Source organism: Lissotriton helveticus, chromosome 3_2, assembly GCF_964261635.1.
Source record: "Lissotriton helveticus chromosome 3_2, aLisHel1.1, whole genome shotgun sequence".
Taxonomy (NCBI): domain Eukaryota; kingdom Metazoa; phylum Chordata; class Amphibia; order Caudata; family Salamandridae; genus Lissotriton; species Lissotriton helveticus.
In genome coordinates, this window is record NC_136062.1 from 111,760,714 (window position 1) to 111,781,356 (window position 20,643).

The 20,643-nt window shown below is 44.1% G+C and overlaps 1 protein-coding gene across 2 annotated transcripts in view; it reads right to left on the bottom strand.

Annotated features, from left to right (window-relative positions):
• The window catches only part of RAB27A (RAB27A, member RAS oncogene family), a 533,740-nt gene that overhangs the window by 419,906 nt on the left and 93,191 nt on the right, over positions 1-20,643 (bottom strand). For both annotated transcript variants that reach the window (XM_078684858.1, XM_078684862.1), the window contains exon 2: positions 1,036-1,167. The gene's annotated coding sequence lies outside the window, so the exon portion shown is untranslated. The remainder of the gene's footprint in view (positions 1-1,035; positions 1,168-20,643) is intronic.

Here is a 20,643-nt window from a genome sequence, read left to right on the forward strand (position 1 = left end):
TGTATGCAAATCATCTTGTGTGGCTAGTCGACCCGATACTTAATATTCATTAGCATAGACCTAAAAAATATTGACATAATATACAACAAATCCTTCTCAGTAATTAGCAACTCGAAATTAGCCATTTGTAAAGCACCGTCTGTCAGAATCCAATTCCAAAGTCACTCTGTATGAGTAATGCTGAAAACGGTGCAGGGTGTATGCGTAAACAGCTGGCAGGGGAGGGCATGGATGGCCCTTTAAGTCCTCATATGAAGTAAGTATTTTTGAAAAATCAATCAAGGCGATGCACATGAGATCAAATCTAGTAGGAATGGCCCAGAATGGAGTACTTAATTTCCATATAAGGAGATCAGACCTCTGATGGGGATAAAAAATCAGCCTCGTCCACAATCTTTCATGTCAATGAACTTGAACTTGGACGGCACAAGTCTTCAAATGTTGGCCAACCACAACCCCCAGTAGAGTCAACAGAGGCGGAAAACGAACATGTAAAAGACTTCCAAAGCCCCTGGGGCAGGACGAGGATATTACAACGCAAAAGCGTGATGTTCAGTCCCGTGCTCATCCCAAGACATGATCTCATTTTCTCTCAACTGGAATTACAAATCGGGCTGAACTTAGTTTTACTGACACTCATCTTTATAAAAAAAGAGTAGAGGGCCGATACCGACCGAGCCATTAAGTCCACACAGAGACCCCAATGCATAAGCAAATACTTTAAAGTGTATTTGTTGTCTACTAAGGGGAGGGCGGTAGAGCTCAAATGTATTCACGGTTGTTTAAATTACACGCGCAAAAACGAGTTATTGTAAGGGGAAAGGGCCCCAAGCTGTACTTTACGTTTACTCATATTCTCACTATTGCATGTATTTCTCCAATTATGACATTTGACTGTGTCCTAGTATATGAGATGAGAAAGAATCACAAAATTGCGTAATTCACAAAAAAACACATTCAAACACCTACCAGAGCATTAAGATTAATTTCAGAAGGGGCCCAGAGAATGATGTAAATAAAAATAACAGTGCTTACCTTGGCTTCAGATGAACAGCACGGCGAAGACTCGACCCCTCCCAGATACTCGCGCAGTGTCCACGGTTCGGCGCACTTAAAAAAAGGTTATCGGTGCATCCACACAAAACGTGTCCGTGTTCATCCCAGGAGCTGCCAGAGGGAAGGGAAGAGTGTAATTATGAGGCACAGTCTACAGCCGCATGTTAATCACCGCACAAGCGCATTTCTTGGACTGGATGCTCGGACGGCGGCAGTTCGTCCCCCAGAGCCCTGTCTCCCACCCAGCTCGCGCCGGAGCAGCTAATTACTCTCAGCTGCTTGTCATGTGCTGCTGCTGACGGATCAAGTGATTACCCTCGCTTCACCAACCGGGGACCGAGCGAGAGGCTGGTGCTGCCAGCTGTACACGGGCGCAGTGCTACACTAGCGCTTCTTCACAGAAGTAAAGCGCAGCTTTCCACACAAATGGGGCTTCTGGGCGCGTGCAATTAGCATGGACCAAGAGACGGGAAAAAGAAAGGAACTTAAGGCTTTGTGGAGCGAATAGTATTGGCACCTACGACCATAGCCATATACCTGGTGTCCCTCGACATTGTCGACGACGAGCTTCATAAAAGCCCCTCCATGCTTGCAAACAACTACTTCCAATACTCTATCTATAGCCCCCGGAAACCTTCCTTCTTAGAAGCTGAGGAAAGCGTGAGTTGCCACCCAGCAACAGAATTCCCTTCCATTGCAGAGTACTGCAGCTAGGCTGTGGACGCTTACTACACCACAACCGTAGCATGCTGAAGACTGAACCTTTAACTGGACATGCGAAAACATAAGTCTCATAAATCTATTTTAAATTCACTACAAAGTCAAGAATGGCTGTTGTGTATATTGGCTATAATAGTCTACAGTTTTAAAAAGTTAGAATTAGTTGATCATGCTTCGTTAACAGTTGGATACATAAATATGGGCTGTTATGTAAATTGGCAATATTACTCTACAATTTAAAAAAGTTCGAATGAGTTGGTCATGCTGTGTTAACAGTTGGATACAGAAATATGTTTGTTGAGTACCAAGTAGTACGTGTTTAAGGAAGTTAACAACGTTTCCTCCCCAGGAAGGAAGGATACTGCAAGGACTGATGAGCTGATCGGCTCTTGCATGTCTGAGTGCTGTACTGCTGTCTGATGGGCTGCTGGCATTATTATTATTTTTTTGTGTGAAAATCTTTTTATTAAACTTTCGTCATTTGCAATATACAGTATCGCAAATGCATGTACATTGATGATGCATAGAGAACTTTAGAAGTATGAGCTTGTGATTTACTAATACAACATTTACCCTGAAGCATGTCCCAATCTGATCTCATTATGGTATATATCGGGCTTCTTTCACCTAGTGGTGCCACTACTATCGTCCAGGCTGCTACATTATTATGTGAGAATTGCAAAAAACACAGTTGATGGACAGAATGTAGAACAATGTCATACATTCACCCCAGTACAAGGATTTGGGCCTAAATCCATCGTTTATTTGCACTCCACACCACCCTGGGTTAGACACTGGCTATATGCAAATCAGCTCTGACCCTGTGCCTCATGGGAACAGTCCAGTCCGAACTACCAAGCCATGTCTTTCCCAGACCGGAATCAAGCATCCAAGGACCGGTTTCTGGCTATCAGCCTTCATCAGCCTGGATAGCTTGACTCCAGTGGTGTGGAGAGCCTGGGACAAACGTCTGAGCATACCCAGCCCACTCGGGGTGAAAATTGCAAAAAACACAGTTGATGGACAGAATGTAGAACAATGCCATACATTCACCCCAGTATTCACCCCAGTACAAGGATCTGGGCCTAAATCCATCGTTTATTTGCACTCCACACCACCCTGGGTTAGACACTGGCTATATGCAAATCAGCTCTGACCCTGTGCCTCATGGGAACAGTCCAGTCCGAACTACCAAGCCATGTCTTTCCCAGACCGGAATCAAGCATCCAAGGACCGGTTTCTGGCTATCAGCCTTCATCAGCCTGGATAGCTTGACTCCAGTGGTGTGGAGAGCCTGGGACTCACGTCTGAGCATACCCAGCCCACTCGGGGTGAAAATTGCAAAAAACACAGTTGATGGACAGAATGTAGAACAATGTCATACATTCACCCCAGTACAAGGATCTGGGCCTAAATCCATCGTTTATTTGTACTCCACACCACCCTGGGTTAGACACTGGCTATATGCAAATCAGCTCTGACCCTGTGCCTCATGGGAACAGTCCAGTCCGAACTACCAAGCCATGTCTTTCCCAGACCGGAATCAAGCATCCAAGGACAGGTTTCTTGGACTGTTCCCATGAGGCACAGGGTCAGAGCTGATTTGCATATAGCCAGTGTCTAACCCAGGGTGGTGTGGAGTGCAAAAAACGATGGATTTAGGCCCAGATCTCTGTACTGGGGTGAATGTATGACATTGTTCTACATTCTATCCATCAACTGTGTTTTTTGCATTATTATGTGAGAGCATGAATGGACCTTTACAGTAGTTTTTAGGCACTCATGCTTAGAGCTGGTATCTAGGGAGAGCAGAGTGCTGCTCGTGGGCACAAACGTGTTGGGCTGCTCGTGGGCACAGATGTTGCTTGCTGTGTCCTGCCTGGGTGGCATTACTCCTGAAGGAAGGACCCTTAAAAAGTGCCTTCAGCTCGACAGGATGGACTGGATCCCAAGGGATCCAAGAGCTGGGCGGCGAGGCACAAGGCCATATCGAGCCACCAGTGGGTATAATCTGTTCCCATTGGGCACTGCCTCATTGCCCTAAAGATCAGTCCAACCCTGCAGATATATATTAGAGGAAACCATTCCCACATCTGCTGACACACGCAGTGGTGCCTCAAGGAATACCTTCCAAATCCTTGAATGTTTGTATTACACCTCTAGGGAATATTATCAAGATTCAGGATGTGTTGATGTAGCATTGTCTGACAACGGGGAGTAATGTTAAATAACTGGTGTGAGTGAGCAACTAGGTAAAGAGCATGAAGACCTGTAAGAGTGAGCATTTACAATCTGGCTGTATGTGTATAAAGTTTCATTACATTTTGCCATAATGATTCAGTGTCTGTGAACAAACTGAGCATGGCACTCAGCCAGCTTGAGAGTGTCTTTCATTTGAGAGATAAATGATGGAGAGTCTGGCAACCAGCATGGAAGTGCTTGAATCTACACAGTATACATTATGGGCCAGATTTATCAACCTTTCATGCAGCGCAAAGCAGCAGGAACCCTTGCTGCACTATGTGAAAGAGGGAGGGCAGGAATGGGCCATATCCATTAGGATATGACACATTCCTGCACCTTTGCGGCATGGAGCAACGGTGTCTGCGTTAACTGCAAGATTATTTTTGTGCAGGAAGGAACACCTTCAACACAAAACAATCCTCTTTCTAAGTGTGCTGTAGAATGCAGCACACTTAGAGAGAGGAAACAACGACTAGAACTAAAGATATTTCTACTCGGTGTGCCTCTGGTGGCAAGGCTTCCAAAGTCTGATGCATTCCCAGGTGTTTTTAAATCTGGGAATGCCTCAGAATAGAAGGGTTAATGCGTGGGAACAACTACACTCCATCCATGAAACGCTACTGATAAGGCTGGATTCCAATATAAAAGTTTACTAGGAATCTTCGGTCGACTGGACCTTTATTACCTGCTGGGAAGTGTAAAGGGAGAAACAATATATTCTTAACAGCAAGCATGGACCAATTGAGTAAAGCTCGGAAAGGATCACTGACTCCAGATCTCAAGTTAAGGGTTTTATTACAAAGCCAAAAATCACTGAACATACAAGCACCTCATGACGAGGTTGTAAAAATACATAGGCACTAATACAAAGTTCATCCTACGAATCAGTCTAATCCGGTGCAACATAAAAAGAAAGAGCAACTCCAAAAATACCAAACAAGCAATAACTGGTGCAATGTCTATATTAGTCTTCATTAGTAGCTGCAAAAGAAATCCGTTAATCTATCCCTACATTATCACTAACAGGGCATCTCTACTTAACATTTCCCAGGCACGATCAAGAAAAGGTGTCAGTTCGTGAAGACTTCCTAAGAAGTACACTCACGTTGTAAGGGTCAGTAGCCAAAACTACAGAATTCGTTCTAAGTCTTCCTTCTAAGAGTTAATCCCTTCCTTCTATCCTCCTAACGGCTCTCTGCTAACTCATCCCTCGGGGAACTGTCCCTAATACAAAATGCACCATTGACAGAACACACCCCTGAAACACCTCCTCTGGCCGTGCACCTTTCGTAGGTAATTTTCCACCAAAACTTGTACTCGGTCCAGCAACGGCTGGTGTGTCCTTGGGTCCCAGGCTTCTTCAGCACGGAAGAATATCGGCTCAGAATTATCGGCATTCCTGAATACTTTGTAACAGGTCTCTTCGATAAATAACTGCTAAAACAAAGGTGTTAGTCTAACTAACAAGGAAGATGTCCTTGCACCTGCAAAAGAGACACGAGAATAGAACAACCTTGCACGCACATGAATTCTGCTGATTGCCTCCAAATGAGAGCTATACCAGGGGAAAATTCATTTCAGGCCTACAAATTCAGCTAAGAAATACGAATAGGCCTTTCACAGCACGAAAGTGCAATTACTCCATCTAGGCATTTGACATCAAATTAACACGCATTTATAAATGATGAATCCTCAAGCACTACATTTAATCACATTTAAGGCACAATTAATCAACTGTACGTGTGCAGACTTTAATATGGTGCATGTTTAAATCTAATGCATTACATTACATATGAGCTACTTTGTTAGGCATTTGCAATGAACATCGAAAACTACATGATTCCATCTAAATGCCATTTTACTTTTTTGTATGGCACCACTCATTCTATCATTTCATTTACCACCAATTATTACAACACAATTTACAAGCTAACATTAACACACATAAGAATATATGTGTGTATGGACAATTCGTGAATATAATGTACCCCTACAATTTCCGGAATTTCACTGCGCTCTATCACTCCACCACGTAAAGTAATGCAAGACAGCCACTTGCGCTGCCTTCCTTGCATTACTACACATTTACCAAGCCATGCAAGGCCACCTTGTTAAATCTCATCTAGGTTTTGGTCGCCCTGGCATTACCGTACTTGGTTCAAGGGTGAAACAAACCCATGATAAACATGCCCGCTGTCCTTAGAGTATGTTTAAAAATGTGAACAAGGTAATGTAACTAGCTCCTCCATAGGTAAAACTAGCCAGGCCTTGTGGATAGGTGTGCCAGAGGAGGAGGTTTAAAGAGCATCTAATGGTAAAACCGCTGTACACCATTCTTTAAGACTTTTATAATTCTTATATATGTTGCTTGTATTATTTAAATATTTAACGTCTCTCACACCATATTAATTCAATTGTATACCTTGCTATTTATCTTTATAGTTGTAAGTCTTATTTATTGGTGCTTAGTAATTGTCATATATGCTTTTATGATGTAATTTTCTCAAAATGTCAATAAAAAATTATAACACAAAAAAAAAACGCTGTACACCATGAAGAGGTAAAAGCTCATAGGTGGCTGCTGGCTCAGTCATATGAAGTTCACCTACAAGATGTCCTGTGTCTGTTAGCCAGTACCGCCAGACGCACTGTCGTTATTGTAGGCCAAACATTAACAGTATCAAAAGTACAAATCCTATAATGTAAAGAATCCAAAATGAAGTTGAACCAAAACTCAAGAATAGACTAAAGATGGCCTACAAGACATGGTGAACAAATGACATCTTATCGTAAAGATATTTATTATTACGCAGTGAACATTGGCCAAAAGGCATCCTAATGCTTCATGAATCTGTAGCTCAAAAATAACTTAGATGGTCTGAGGAATAAATGAGAGAGGGAAAAGTGGAGAGTGTATCTAAAGTGTATATGCCAATGGGCATCAGTTCTAAAAAGCAGAGTAATGGGACTATGGCTTTAGACATGACCCGCAGTGGTGTCAACTTGTGCAATACAGTGAGCATGGCTTTTCTTAAAAGAAGCTTCACCATTATCTGGGATTATGTGCGGGTGAAATATGATTAATGGCAGATGTTAATCTCTTTATTAGTTGTGAAGGTTTATTTTCTTTTTATAGGCATGTTCTTACATCAGAATGAGTTAATAATAAGAAAAGTGCACTGCTACTCACTTGCAATAACATATTGCAAATGAATAGTGGCGTGACAGCACAGTTGCATCTTGCACTCTCATTGTCATGGGCTCCCTTCTCTTGACTCTGTGCGACCTCACACCTAGGAAGCTGGAGACCAACCAAAGAGAGAAGCACCCTGTGTGCACACAGGTTGTTCACCCATGTGTACCCAGGTTGCACCCCATCTTTGAACATGGAAAGGCCTCAGACAGAACTGCAGTAGTGTTGTGAGGCACACCGGGGCCTGTTCTAAGCCTCCATTTTAGTTCCCGTTTTTAGCTTGAAATATTTTTCAAATGGTGGCTTATGTATATGCTTTGCGCTTACATGATAATGTACTGAAAAATCATTATACATGCAGTTCATTTCGTAGCAAACATTATTATAATTGTATTCTTACACTCTGTCCAAGGCAAGGCACATAGAACATGATGCCCTCGCATTTGGTTGTCCGGTTGGGGACAGCTTTTGGTTCTAGACAAACCATTGTAGCAGCTCTGCACCTTTGACACAGTACGATTGGAACAGTGATTTTATAATATATACAGCCTTTTCATTACTTTCGGCAGAGCAGCACTTCTGCTTGAATTGTCCTGGAGCACAATAACTGTGGCTGTCATGCAATCCTGCTGACTCTAACCCTAACCTGCAAAGGACAAAATCCTGTTCTGCACAGGACGGCTTCATGATACATTACACTCAGGTATGGGGGTTTAGGCTTTCCCAAGGCATCTGGCAGAGGGTACTCCCGCTATGCTCTTGATAGCTCAGGTAGTGTTAGGTAGGAGTATAACCATATAATCATACAATCACATAGTAACGTTATAATGGTTGAACTGTTTATCTTTTTCACCTTTTTTGTAATGCTGGTAACAATGCTTTGTTTCTTCTGCCTAATAATTGCAGCCCACTCTTTCTATACAAGAATACAATTGTGAATGCAACAGTGAACTCGATGATGTTTTTTTTGTTGTTTTTTTCCCCCATGGTCCAATGATTACGCTGCTTTGGTTTTTCTTCTCCCTTTCCTGTGCACCTATGTATACCGGCCCGGTCCTAGTTGTCGGTATACAATTGCAGCAATTTCGCTCCTTAATGGTTTCTTGCTCGAGGGTCCGGGAGGCAGTGAAATTACTGATTGGTGAGGCTGACCTAATGGTTGGCCGTCCCATCCAGTCCTACTGTGGCAGGATTTCGTTCTCTGTTGACCTTATTGTGTAAACCATGGTGGAAAATGAGGACAAAAAAAAGAAAAAAAAAAGAATACAATTATTACAATAAATGTTTCAAAAAACAATTCGTATCTTTCTTGTGTTTACCTTGGGTATGCAAAAGTAAACCACAAAATATTAGATCTGTTTCCACGTTATCCTTGGGCAGTAAATGGGTAGTAATTTTCAAGGTTGTTGATACCATCTGGAACCCTGGTAAGAATAGGGGCTCAGATGGGGTATTGTGAGCTAGCTAGGATCCATGGCAACATTATATGATGGTGAGTGTGAACTAAGTGGCCATATTCTAAAGTATATGTTGTCCAGATACACAGTCCTTCTTAATTCGAAGGAACCGTATTACATGGCGCCACCAACGTTCTAGGTCTGATGGGTCTCCTGAGTAGTTCTTGTGTGTGCTCAAAGTCTCTTTTTCACCTCATACGGAGACATCCATGGTGTTAAGAAATTTAATCCTCCTCAACTTAATAGGAAACCCCTATTTTAGGCTGACCTAATGGTTGGCCATCCCATCCAGTCCTACTGTGGCAGTATTTCGTTCTCTGTTGACCTTATTGTGTAAACCATGGTGGAAAATGAGGAAAAAAAAAAAGAAAAAAAAAAAAAAGAATACAATTATTACAATAAATGTTTCAAAAAACAATTCGTATCTTTCTTGTGTTTACCTTGGGTATGCAAAAGTAAACCACAAAATATTAGATCTGTTTCCACGTTATCCTTGGGCAGTAAATGGGTAGTAATTTTCAAGGTTGTTGATACCATCTGGAACCCTGGTAAGAATAGGGGCTCAGATGGGGCATTGTGAGCTAGCTAGGATCCATGGCAACATTATATGATGGTGAGTGTGAACTAAGTGGCCATATTCTAAAGTATATGTTGTCCAGATACACAGTCCTTCTTAATTCGAAGGAACCGTATTACATGGCGCCACCAACGTTCTAGGTCTGATGGGTCTCCTGAGTAGTTCTTGTGTGTGCTCAAAGTCTCTTTTTCACCTCATACGGAGACATCCATGGTGTTAAGAAATTTAATCCTCCTCAACTTAATAGGAAACCCCTATTTTAGTCTGTAGGTTGTTCAAGCTTGAACATTTAAAAAGGTTACCCCACTATAGTATATTTCTTTCTTTGAATTCCATTAATTAAAAATGACGATGGCAGCTATCATTCCTGTTATCTGCAGACATGCTGTTACAGCATTACTATTACAACAAGCGCTCCCTGTTGGAGGGGGAGATGTTACCTTCGTGGTTAAGGTCCATGAAGAATATAAAACAGAGGTATTCTACCCATGAGTCTACTTTCCTGCAGTCGTTGGTACTACACAACATTTTCACACATACACACCAGCTGCACTACCAGGTCAATGCAGAGCTAATGAAGATTTAGCAATACCATTAACATATCAGGAACACCAGAATTGGTTCCAAGGTGTGGAAAATGACTAAATTAGGTATACATAAGCGGCGTTCATTTATGTTCACCACAGCCACTGTTGAAAGTAAAGTGAAAATCGTGAAACAGTGGCCACGCCATCTTGTCCCTTTTAGGCCCCTTCATGCATGTAATTGGCAGCCATTTTGTGTGCCATAGCCTTTCTGCCCACTGCCAATAGCCTGCGCGTCTCTCTCCCCCTCACTCCCCGGCCTCTCAAGCATCCCCCCCGCGCCCCGACAGCCCCCGGTCTCTCCTGCTTGGGCCATAAACGCACCTCCAGCTCGACCCTGTCTCCGAGCCACATCCCGTGCTGAACCCCCTCACTCTTTCATCTCATTCATAGAACAGGCCCTTTGATAGCCTCTTCCTCCCTGCCCGATTGTCCCGCCTGATCCCAGGCCATCACCTAGCCCAACAGATGCAGTTTATTGCCCCCTACAGTAGGACCTCGCCTCACATCAAAGGAGCGGGGATTAATCAATGCCTTCACACCCCTAGATCCGACCGATCGCCCGCATTCCTGTTTCCAGCGGAATGTCCAGCTGCGCGATAGCCATCATGCTGAGATTTGGGTGGGGACCCCTACTGTAGATATGTGTGAGAACGAGCCTGAACCGGGGATTCCAAGGATGCCTTTTCGTACTTCAAAGCAATACCACGGATGTCATAAATGTAATAAAGCCATAAACTTGTGTATAAGAGGCCAGGCCTCAGAGATGCGGTTAGAGCACCTCGAGAAGATACCCTGTTGTCTGATTTGACGTGTTCTGATTCCGTCTGAATAAACTCCTGTTTCCTGCCTTCCAGTCTCCAGCGCCTGCCTCTTTGTTTGGTAATATTGAATGGTATGAGAGGCGGCTAACGCCGGGCAAATACTGAAGGGTTCTTGGTCGAATTCGGCCCTGCCTTTTTACAATTGGCGTCCCAAACGTGGGGCCCATCAGTGACACGTGGATCCAGTGGGAGAGGTCCCAACGACAGAGTGAACGACTGCAACGATCGGGGAGTGCACCTGCCCGATAGACCCTCGTCTGGCAGCCGATCATCCGAACTTCACCGGTTCCGAGCAGACCTCTCTCGAGTGATCTACGGTCCTGACTGGGAACCATCAGGAGTGCCACAGCAATTACGGAGAATAGAGGACGATCAGGCGCTGGAAGCGGAAGACGAGAAACTGTCCATGCGGTCCGGGTAAGGTCGTGTAACACGACGAATTGGGAATTGATTGTTTGATTGTCTTGGAAAATACTAGTATTACGCATTTGATTGTTTGGTTCTGAGAGATTCTCTGTCTACAAACGGGGAAGGATAGGAGTATTCTCCCTTTGCAGATAGTGAAGGGTAGGTAGCGCAGGCTTTTGCCCCCGTTGTAACCCGTCGCGCCTACTTCCCTCTCCATTGATTGATTGTTTGTTCGAGCATTAACTGTTCGAAATTGGTTCTTTGAAAGGATCTTCTCTGCCTACAAACGGGGAGGAACAGGAATTTCCCTCTCTCTTTGCAGATAGTGAAGGGTAGGTAGCGCAGGCTTTTGCCCCCGTTGTAACCCGTCGCGCCTATTTTATTCCTCATTTGATTGATTGATTGTTTGTCCGAACATTGACTGTTTGGAATTAGTTCTCTCTTTGGGTATTCCCTATTTGCGAATACTGTAGAATAGAAATATTCTGCCTAGTCTTCGCAAAGTAGTGAAGGATAGGTAGTGCAGACTTTTGTCCCCATTGTAACCCGTCATGCCTATCTTCTCCCCATTGTTCAGTAGTTGGTTCAACCCGGACCGTTTATTAGAGGTAGACCATCCGACTCCACCGGAGGGCACCCCTAATAAAAAGGACATGTATATAAAATGCGGATTAGCCGCTGTATCTTTCCAATAAACTATGACATAAAAATCGCTAGGAAAAACAAAAGGAATCAAGCAAAGTCAATAGGCCACTGATGGGATCTTTTTTGACCCCGCTAAAAAAGAAACACTAGGAACAGCCCTTCATGAGAAATATGAAACTAGTGGGAGGAGCCGAGCTCGACACCGTGATGGCCGCAAGGTAGCTCGGCTCCGCCGACCCCGCTGCCCAAACGTGTCTATCCTGCCACCCACCCTGCCCAATAACGACAAACCTTATACCTACCATCCGTCCTGGGGGCTCCGAAATGCAGCAGATCCGCAGCTACGCTAGTCCGGAAAATAAGGCTTCCAGCACGTGGAGACCGGGGCCTTGCCTGCAGTCATCAGCCGGTGAGGCGACATCGGTGGCGGCCTGGGGTGGAGGATGGAGGCCGACCAAAAGGGACCGTTGTGCGAATACGCCGGAGGCAACACAACGCGCCGAGGCCCGTCCCCGGGTCGTCCAGAGGTGGTGTCCAGCAAGTTGTGTGCGGGGGATGCCTTGCTGATGGCTCCCCCTTTTGTTGCCTGGTCCAGCCATCTTGTATACCTGCGCCAGGAGATGGCGTGGGGTGCCCGCAGAGAGGCGGCGCGGACAGCCCCCTCCACCTCCAGATGGAGGTTCCTCTCCTGCACCAAGACTGCCATTCGCGTTCCACTTGCGGATCCCCCGCGGCTGGCTGACCGGGGGGAGGACCGCTCCGGTGGCCGTGGTGAAGGGTAGCTGCTGTGGGACTGTCAAGATGGCGGCCGGCTCCCCAGATTTGGGCCTCGTCCACTAAGATGGCTCTGGGCTACCATGGAACTCGGATGCTTGCCTGCTCGGGCATGAACCCCACTCTTGAAGACGTTCTCTCAGCTCTAGAGATTCTACGGAAGTCGTTGGCCCCCGACTCCCGCGGGCTTCCGGTGGGGGTGACCTCCGCCTTACCCTCATCTGGTGCCGTGAGGGAGGATGATTCAGTGCATCGACGTAGGGATACGCCTGCTGTCCCGCTCTCCGGAGGGGCCACGACGTTGTCACGAGATGGCGGTGCTCTCATGCTAATGCCAGCTTTTGTCCTAAATTACTAAGAGATACTGTAGACTACCAACTCGATCAGTTCCGGTGGGACCTCAGCGTGGCCCGGTAGGGAAGATTCTGCCTTCCTCACCTTTAAGTCACGGTTCATGCCGCCTGTCCTTTCCGTTGGCGTTAACGGAATTTATTTTGAACTGCCGAAAGGGGTTCTGGTCTGCCCGCTAGTTATTGGAGGCATTTTGGACTATACTCTGGACCTGCCCGGCCTCAACCAAAATGGCGCCAGTATAGGCGGGACTTGCAACTCCTTATGACATTCTAGTTGCTTAGCCTTGATGTTATGGGATATGTATGCGGTCTTTGTGCACACGGCGGGCGGGGAAGGGTACTGACTGGGCATGCGGACAACCCTATTGATGTGGGTTTTTATTCATTATTGATTATTGTATTATTGTAGCTCCGAAGTAATGTTACTCATGATATTCGCCCATGGTGTGCGTATGGACGATTTTATTGTAACTGATCCTGTTATACTTCCAATTATAAAATTAAACCTTCACTGATCCTGCAACCGTTAGTCACGTTTAGTTTTTAATTAAATGGCTCGCCTGTTACGTACTTCTATACTACAGTGTAATCTCTCCTTACCTCATGCGTTTCCTGTCTGCTCCGTGACCGGCCTATATGGTTGGAGGCCCGTATTTGAGTGCTGACATCTTCACAAATAAAGGTTTTTTAAAATATATGGAACTAGCATCATAACGCTTTTTTTTTTGGGAGGAACATGGCGGCAGGCTGACGTCTGCCGTGGGAGCTCCAGACCGGGAGGTGGTTTTCCCCGAAGAGAAGGCAGCGATAGAAGCTCTAAAACGGTGAGGACAGAGCGGACGATTTAGTGGTTCGTTATGAGGCGGTTTTTCTGATGAGGCATTCCTTTTGTTTTCTTTCTACCCTTCATTTACGGAGAAACGAGCAAGTGGCGGCGTCCGCACCCCTTCTGAGCACACCCGGCACTAGGACCCAGGAGAGACGGTGACGGTGTCGGGACGCGAAGGAAGCTGGCAGGTGAGGTAGTTGCAAAACGCTCTCAGGCGGTGTGGTATGAGTGTGTACAGGCTCCTTCCCTTACCCGAGCCCAGATTCATGGTGGAAAAGGAAGCCGGAAGGGTAGCCGGTGAAGCGACAGGAGCAGGCATCGTACCGTCGAAGGAGAGGAGGTGTTCTGGCGGTACAGTGCGGGGTCCAGGTGACTGGGCTTGTGCTTGGGGGCATGCTAGGCGGTTGCTGACAAGAGTAAGCCTCAGTTCGCCTCTAATTAACAATTTTCTCTTCCGCGCACTATCTAAGGAGGGGGGCAAGGAGGGGGATCAAGTGTTAAAGAACTCGAGGGGTACTGTTGTGCTAAAACTGTGCAGTGGGGGGACATTATGTGAGTTGCAGAGTTTGTTACGGGACAAGGGCATGGACTTAGGAGCAAGTCCTGCCTCAGTGAACTCACACACATATCCTCGGCAAGAGGAAGAGATAGTTGTTCTTTTGGAGAGCCTTGTCGGGGAGGAGGATAAGAGTAAGACTATAAATAAAGATAGGGGAAGGAGTAAGGAGCCTTTCAACGCACCCCCCGTCCCACCGGCCAGGAATAGATATCAGCTTGTAGTGTAGCTCCTATTTTCCCAATAGGCTCTGCGCATTGGAATAGTACCTACAGCAGTAAAGGCCTAGGCCAGACGTTAACTAGGTCTACTACTGTCGATACTAGACTTAATTTTTGGGTTTGCCAGCTAAGCTCAGAGTTCGCTAGAAACTTTCTCGAATGTTCAAGGAAGGAATTAACTCCCCTGATTAGACAAGAAGGGATTTAGTTTCTGACAACCATAGAACATGACAACTTTGCTCTCCCCTAATCAAGAGTCAATCTCGAGAGTCGTGTGAGCACAAGGCAATTATTTTACTCAGTCAGTACGTGCATTCTTAGTCTCATCAGAATGTAGAGAAAAGGAAGAGACGGGCGTGTTCAATAAAAGGGTGTTATTTATTGATCAGTCTCTTTTCTCATACATGAGAAATGGATCGATATTATTGCAATACTTATAGTTAAGTAAAGTGCATACATTAAAAGCAATAGTATAAAATAATACTGTAAAAACATTGATATGGTTTCTGAGCCATATGACGTTTAAAATGATTAAAATATATTTACATACACATATACATTTGACTAAACGTACTCAACTGGTGTTTCTAAATACGCCTACCCCGTGTACCTGACCTAAGTCTAATGCATGGGCGGGAATAGAAAGTTACAGTTTAAGTTAAGTTTGTTTTTGCCAAGTGAATAACTAAAGAATTCTCTGTGAGGGGTTATTCAGTTCTGTACCTGGAAGTTAGGATGAATGAGGAATGGTATCTCTTTCTCTGCTCTCGATATTCCAGGCTGCCTGCGAGGGCTGCCCAGAAGCGCCGGTGCTGGGTCTCTCGGCTTGAGATAGCAGCGCGTCTCTCAGCGCGTCAGGAAGGCGGGGCTGCGCCAGCGGGGTCTGCTTCTGCTCTCGGCTTCGGCAAGTATGGCTGCTCCGTCTTGTCACCACGCGTGTGTTTGCATAGGGCAAGATCGGCAATATTTATACCTTAAAGGTGCCGAGATTGACGTAAGGATGGACATAGATACGCCAATAAAGATGTCATACGACTTGCTCGTTAGCACATTCTTTACTAAAGTTCTCTGTGAAATCAAAACAATGGCCGCACGGATTTTCCAGGTTGTCATAGGTTTGATTTGTTATGAGAACGTCGTATGCCTTATCAGGGGCTGGAGGAATGTCGCTTGTCTAATTAGATCTCAAGCGTTATGACCTAATCAGATAACACGTTCCTGTGCCGTAGTGTGACTGCGTCAGATAACGGTATCTGCATCATGGGGGCTGTTCTTGCCTCATGGGCTGACTGTTAGTTAACTTGATAGTTAGTTTAACCAGAATAGGGTCAGGAATAGGGGGATCGATTCAGAACCTATAGAAATACACGACACCCACTCCACGCTAACTATGGTCATATCTACTAATCTATGCATTGTATAACATAGTACAACATACTATAGAGTATAGTGTATACCTTACCACCCCAAAATACATAAATGCATTTCGAAATTTTCAAATATACTGAAAAATTGCAGTCATATATATTGTGTGCACTTAAGCTATGAATTAAATGCAAAAGTAAACACGCATTTTTATGCATTATTGCTAATTTGGTATTTGAAAAATACACATGAAATGGCTCTTAATATAGCTATACAGAAAGGAAGTTCGAGACCATTTCATCACATAATAAAATATTCGTGAACATCCCAGCGAGCAGCTAAAGTCTATAAAGTATCTAAAAATAGAAATTTTAGTTCTCTAGGAATAGTTTCTTACTTTAAGCAGAAGATCAGTGTCCCGGAAAAAAATATGTAGAAAAATATTTTAAGGGGCTTGCTGAAAAATATTGCTGTCCGTGAGCTGGAGTGAAATTGTTCCTGTGACTTTATTTTTAAAGTTGAAGGCCGAATTCAGGGAACGCCATGTGCGAGTTTACTCAAAAGTCTCTATTTCTGTTCTGGAGAGAACATCATATCATTCAGGCTTTCGAAAAAACTGTCAACAGCTTCATGGGAAAGTTCCACTAAGTCGGAAATAGGGGTAACCATGCATTCGTGCGCATGATTGTCTCCATTGACATTCTGATTCGCATTGCTGACAGAAGGTTGTACCTGTTCGATGCTGCTTTCACCTTGAACTTCACTACTCTTCAATCGTAGTGGTGAAGATTCCAGGAATGCCGTCATCAGGATTGGCAGCCTTTGAGGGCAGCACAAAGCGTGAACCTTGGTAGGAACCAACAGTGTATCTGCATCCACTGGCGCATCCGATTGTAGCGTCAGACAGGTGTCTAACACGCATTCTTCTCCGCATAGCAGACACCTTAGTACAGGTAAAACACACCTTTGCCACATTGGTCGAAATGATAGAAACCAAGTCATGTTCAGGTCTCTAAGCCGGGAGAGTCCCAGGATTTTTGATATCCGGTCCCGGTATCCAATGGCTAGGATCGTATCTTCCATTGTCGCGAGAGTTTGATCTGTGACATGGGTTGCCATAACGAAAAATAAGGACTAGGAATAGGATTCCTGCAATCAGTCCCAGGATCAGGGGAAGTCCGCCAAAAATCGAATGGACGAAATCTGGAAAAATACCCAGTATGGCTTTGAATGGTGTTAATGCCATCGAAAATACTGTCTTAAATACCTTTGAGACCCCAGTGGTATCAGAAATATTTAAGATTTCGCTTAGGATTTCCGCGAAATGTACGGGGGAATTAGTTGATAATAATGTATGTATCTCTGCAGTCGTCCTTGCGACTTGTAGATCATACGTTTCTTTTGATGACGTGAGCCTTGTAGGCGTCTGAAGAAGCACTGTTTTCATTCTGCTTAAAGTATCTATTCGAATAGAAGTAATTTTCAAATTGGGCCATGCCCTTGCCTCCCTGTCTGGAAAGGAGCTGGGGAATAAAGAACGTCCACAGCACTTGACCTTCGCCGTTGTAGTTACTAGATAAGGAGTCCCGGGCATAAGACTGCAACATCTGCGGTCTACAATAAGAATGTAACTCCCATTATAGAGTCTTTGAAAGAATGGTTCTATTTCAGTTGCAGGTGCGCCTTGCTGGTGACATGAAAGGTTGTATGAATTCCCTTCACAGGCTCCATGCAAACTAATTCCGTTACACAGAAGCGTGCCGCTTAGTGACATAGCACAATTGTTGCCACTAAGAAACACTTTCTGTCCTTTATTACTGACACATGCATGTGAATAGGGCAGGTTCCAAGTTGTTTTAAGGTACCCCTTTCCCAATTTCTCGTACATGCCAGCCTGTATATATTTTTGGCAGTATTGAAACCTGAAGGTTGAGATTGGAATATTTATGATTCCGTGGATTATCCATTCACTGACAGGTCGTTCTGACATTGTCAACGGTAATCTTTCTAGTTTTTCAATGCTCAAGATTGTATAATCAGCACCCTTTTGCGCCATACCGATTTGTCTATCAGTAAGGTTAAAGATTTGGAATAGTGACGTTGTGTTGATTAAACGCCAAGGCACATAGCCTGAACGCAGATTTTGTAACGTCCAGCCAAGCTGTACAATAGAACGCAATTGTGACTGACCATGTTGTAATAACAGTAAGTCTTGCGATAATATATCGATTGCTGACGACACAATGCTGTCCAATGAAAAAATTCTGGAGGACAGAGTCATTAACCCATTGTCCACTACAGAAAGTGATTTTTCCAAATTGATACGGTCAATTTCCCGTATTCTTTCTGCTGTCTCAATTTGAGTAACCTTCCAGGCCTCATTGTATGCTGCATATACAGAGGCTGCTATGAAACGCTTTTGACGCTGTTTGCGTGGTCCCAGTATGAAATCACGCAAGTCAGCACCATCAGTAAGTAAAGTTAGGTGTTGCTTAATTTCAGGCAGTGTGGAAGTTTGTAGCCATTGAAGGCATAATTTGCCCACACTGTAGGTTGTTATTATCCCTGGGTGATGTCTTTGGGGATATCTAGGGTCTGGCCTGGTCATTTTGAAACCCTGTGTTTTATTCAGGAATCTATCTTGACAGTAATTTGTATCTGTGGGCCAGATCAACCATTGTTTCCAATCAGGATGTGTTCTGTTTTGGTTTAATATATGGTTTACGTCTATCTCTTCATCTGTATCAGAGCTATTGCTAAACATTGTTGGCTTCGGAATAGACGGTTTATTTAAATCTTTGATTTTGGCTAAGCCAAGACAGGTGGTTTGTTGAACAGTGTCATTTAAAAATATCATTTGTTCTGGGATCATGCAGGCTCTAAACAAAGCTTCTATACCCTGTACTTGCCATTCTTTTGTACCCCAAACACTTTTCAAATCAACATTTTTGTCCCAATAATCAAATCCAAAAGTATTCATTTTTTCGAAGAATGAATCTGAATATATCAATTTTGTGTTGGTTATCATGGTTTTCATCCCTGTCTTGTTTGACAATTTAAAATAAAATGTTTCAGCATTACTTATGTTAAAACCTGAAAAATATGAATATTTGTCATAAACGGTTCTAGAGCTCCCTTTTGGAGGTGTAGCACAATGTTCCCATTGATTATAATTTAAAACATTTCTAGGTTGTGCCGATTTATGCAAAAAATGGTTACCATAATGGTTATAGCAATACATACTATCATAATTTGTAGAACCTTGCAAATAATCATGTTTTGTAAATTTAGCAGACATTACTAAGTCAGACATCATATTGTTGATGCTTTCGAAGTCCCAATCATCAGCAAATGAGTTTGGTTTTGCAAAGTCACTCAAGGAGATCTTGATTTGGTGTGGATATTTCAGGATCTCGACCGGACCATAAATTTCATAGTCAGTGTTGTCCCAGGCTACCCCACCAGGTATCGGATTGGCTGTGAAGTTGGCTGAAGAAAGTTCTGAAGAGAGTTCTCTTTTCTCGACGTGTGAAGATGTGTGTGGTTTGAGGATCAAGTTGATGTTCTGACTTGCTGTGTCCATTTTAGCATATTTTCCCTCAATGAAGCGTCCCAAAGTAAATACCATGATGAGCCAAAGTATGAGGATAAATGCACCAAAACCCACCCAAAATTCAATCCATGGAGAAACCAGATATGTTTCTTTCAGATGTTTCAAAAGTTCCTTAGCTTTGTCTTTAAAGGATTTTGATGATGGCTGTGTCTTTGATTCACTGAAGCCGTCAGAGGAATCATCGAAGTTGATGAAGTAACCGGATGCAGTTCTGTCAATTGTTCCAATTGGTTCAGGATTTCTGTTTTTTGCATTTTCACTTGGTACTTCAGTATAGATTGGTGTGTCTCTGCTAAATGTCTTTATTTGGGTTTTAAGAGGTCTGAGTTCTATTGCATTGTTGCATAGTCCTTCTTGTTCTTCTTTAGGCGTTTCGAATGTGATGAGCCTTTTTGTTAGGACCTCTGTGCTGGTAGCAAACCTTGGTGTTCTGCTACTTATTGGGAGTCCACTTGGCCTACTGTTTGTTATCGGCCACATGTTGTGGTTTTACCAGGTCGATGGATACAACTCGGTTCTCCTTTTTACCAGCAAGTGGCGGTAGTACAACTGATCTTGTCCCGTTGACAGACAAGACAGGAACTGCTTTTCTGTAAGAAGGCCCAAATTCCTTCTTTACCGCGATCTTCTCCCTGACCAGATCCCCGACTTTTGGAATCCAGACAGGTCTTGCTGGGACAGGTGGTGATTCTTCAGTGGTTGTTGGCTGTTGTTTCAACTGTATGTTGCTCAGGTCTTTTCTTGTTTTGTTTAAGTCCTGCAAAATAGCCAAACGGTCTTTGACATCAAAGGTTTTTTCTATTACCACTGAAGTCTGACTATCAAGGTCAGAGATCAACATCCTAGTTCCGAATAATAATTCGTACGGACTGAATCCCTTCAGAGAATTTCTTGGCAAGTTATTTAGACTACGTTGGACACTTATTAGATGTTTGACCCACCCAGCTCCCGAACCTAATATCCTTTCTATTATAGATTGCTTTCTGCCTTGGTTTTTTCTTTACACCATCCCGTACCCTCAGGAAGGAAGTGAGAAGATTCCCGCTGGGCTGTGCTCATTTGGCCATGTTTCCCCCCAGGCTGGTATGCCTGAGTGAAAACAATGGTCAAACGTAACATGCTCTTAGCGTATATGCCATTTAGACTCGCAAATCTTGTATAATAGTCCGGACGTCAGCCGAGTGCTGAGGATCTACATTATTAGTGGAAACTAGCCTGTATATG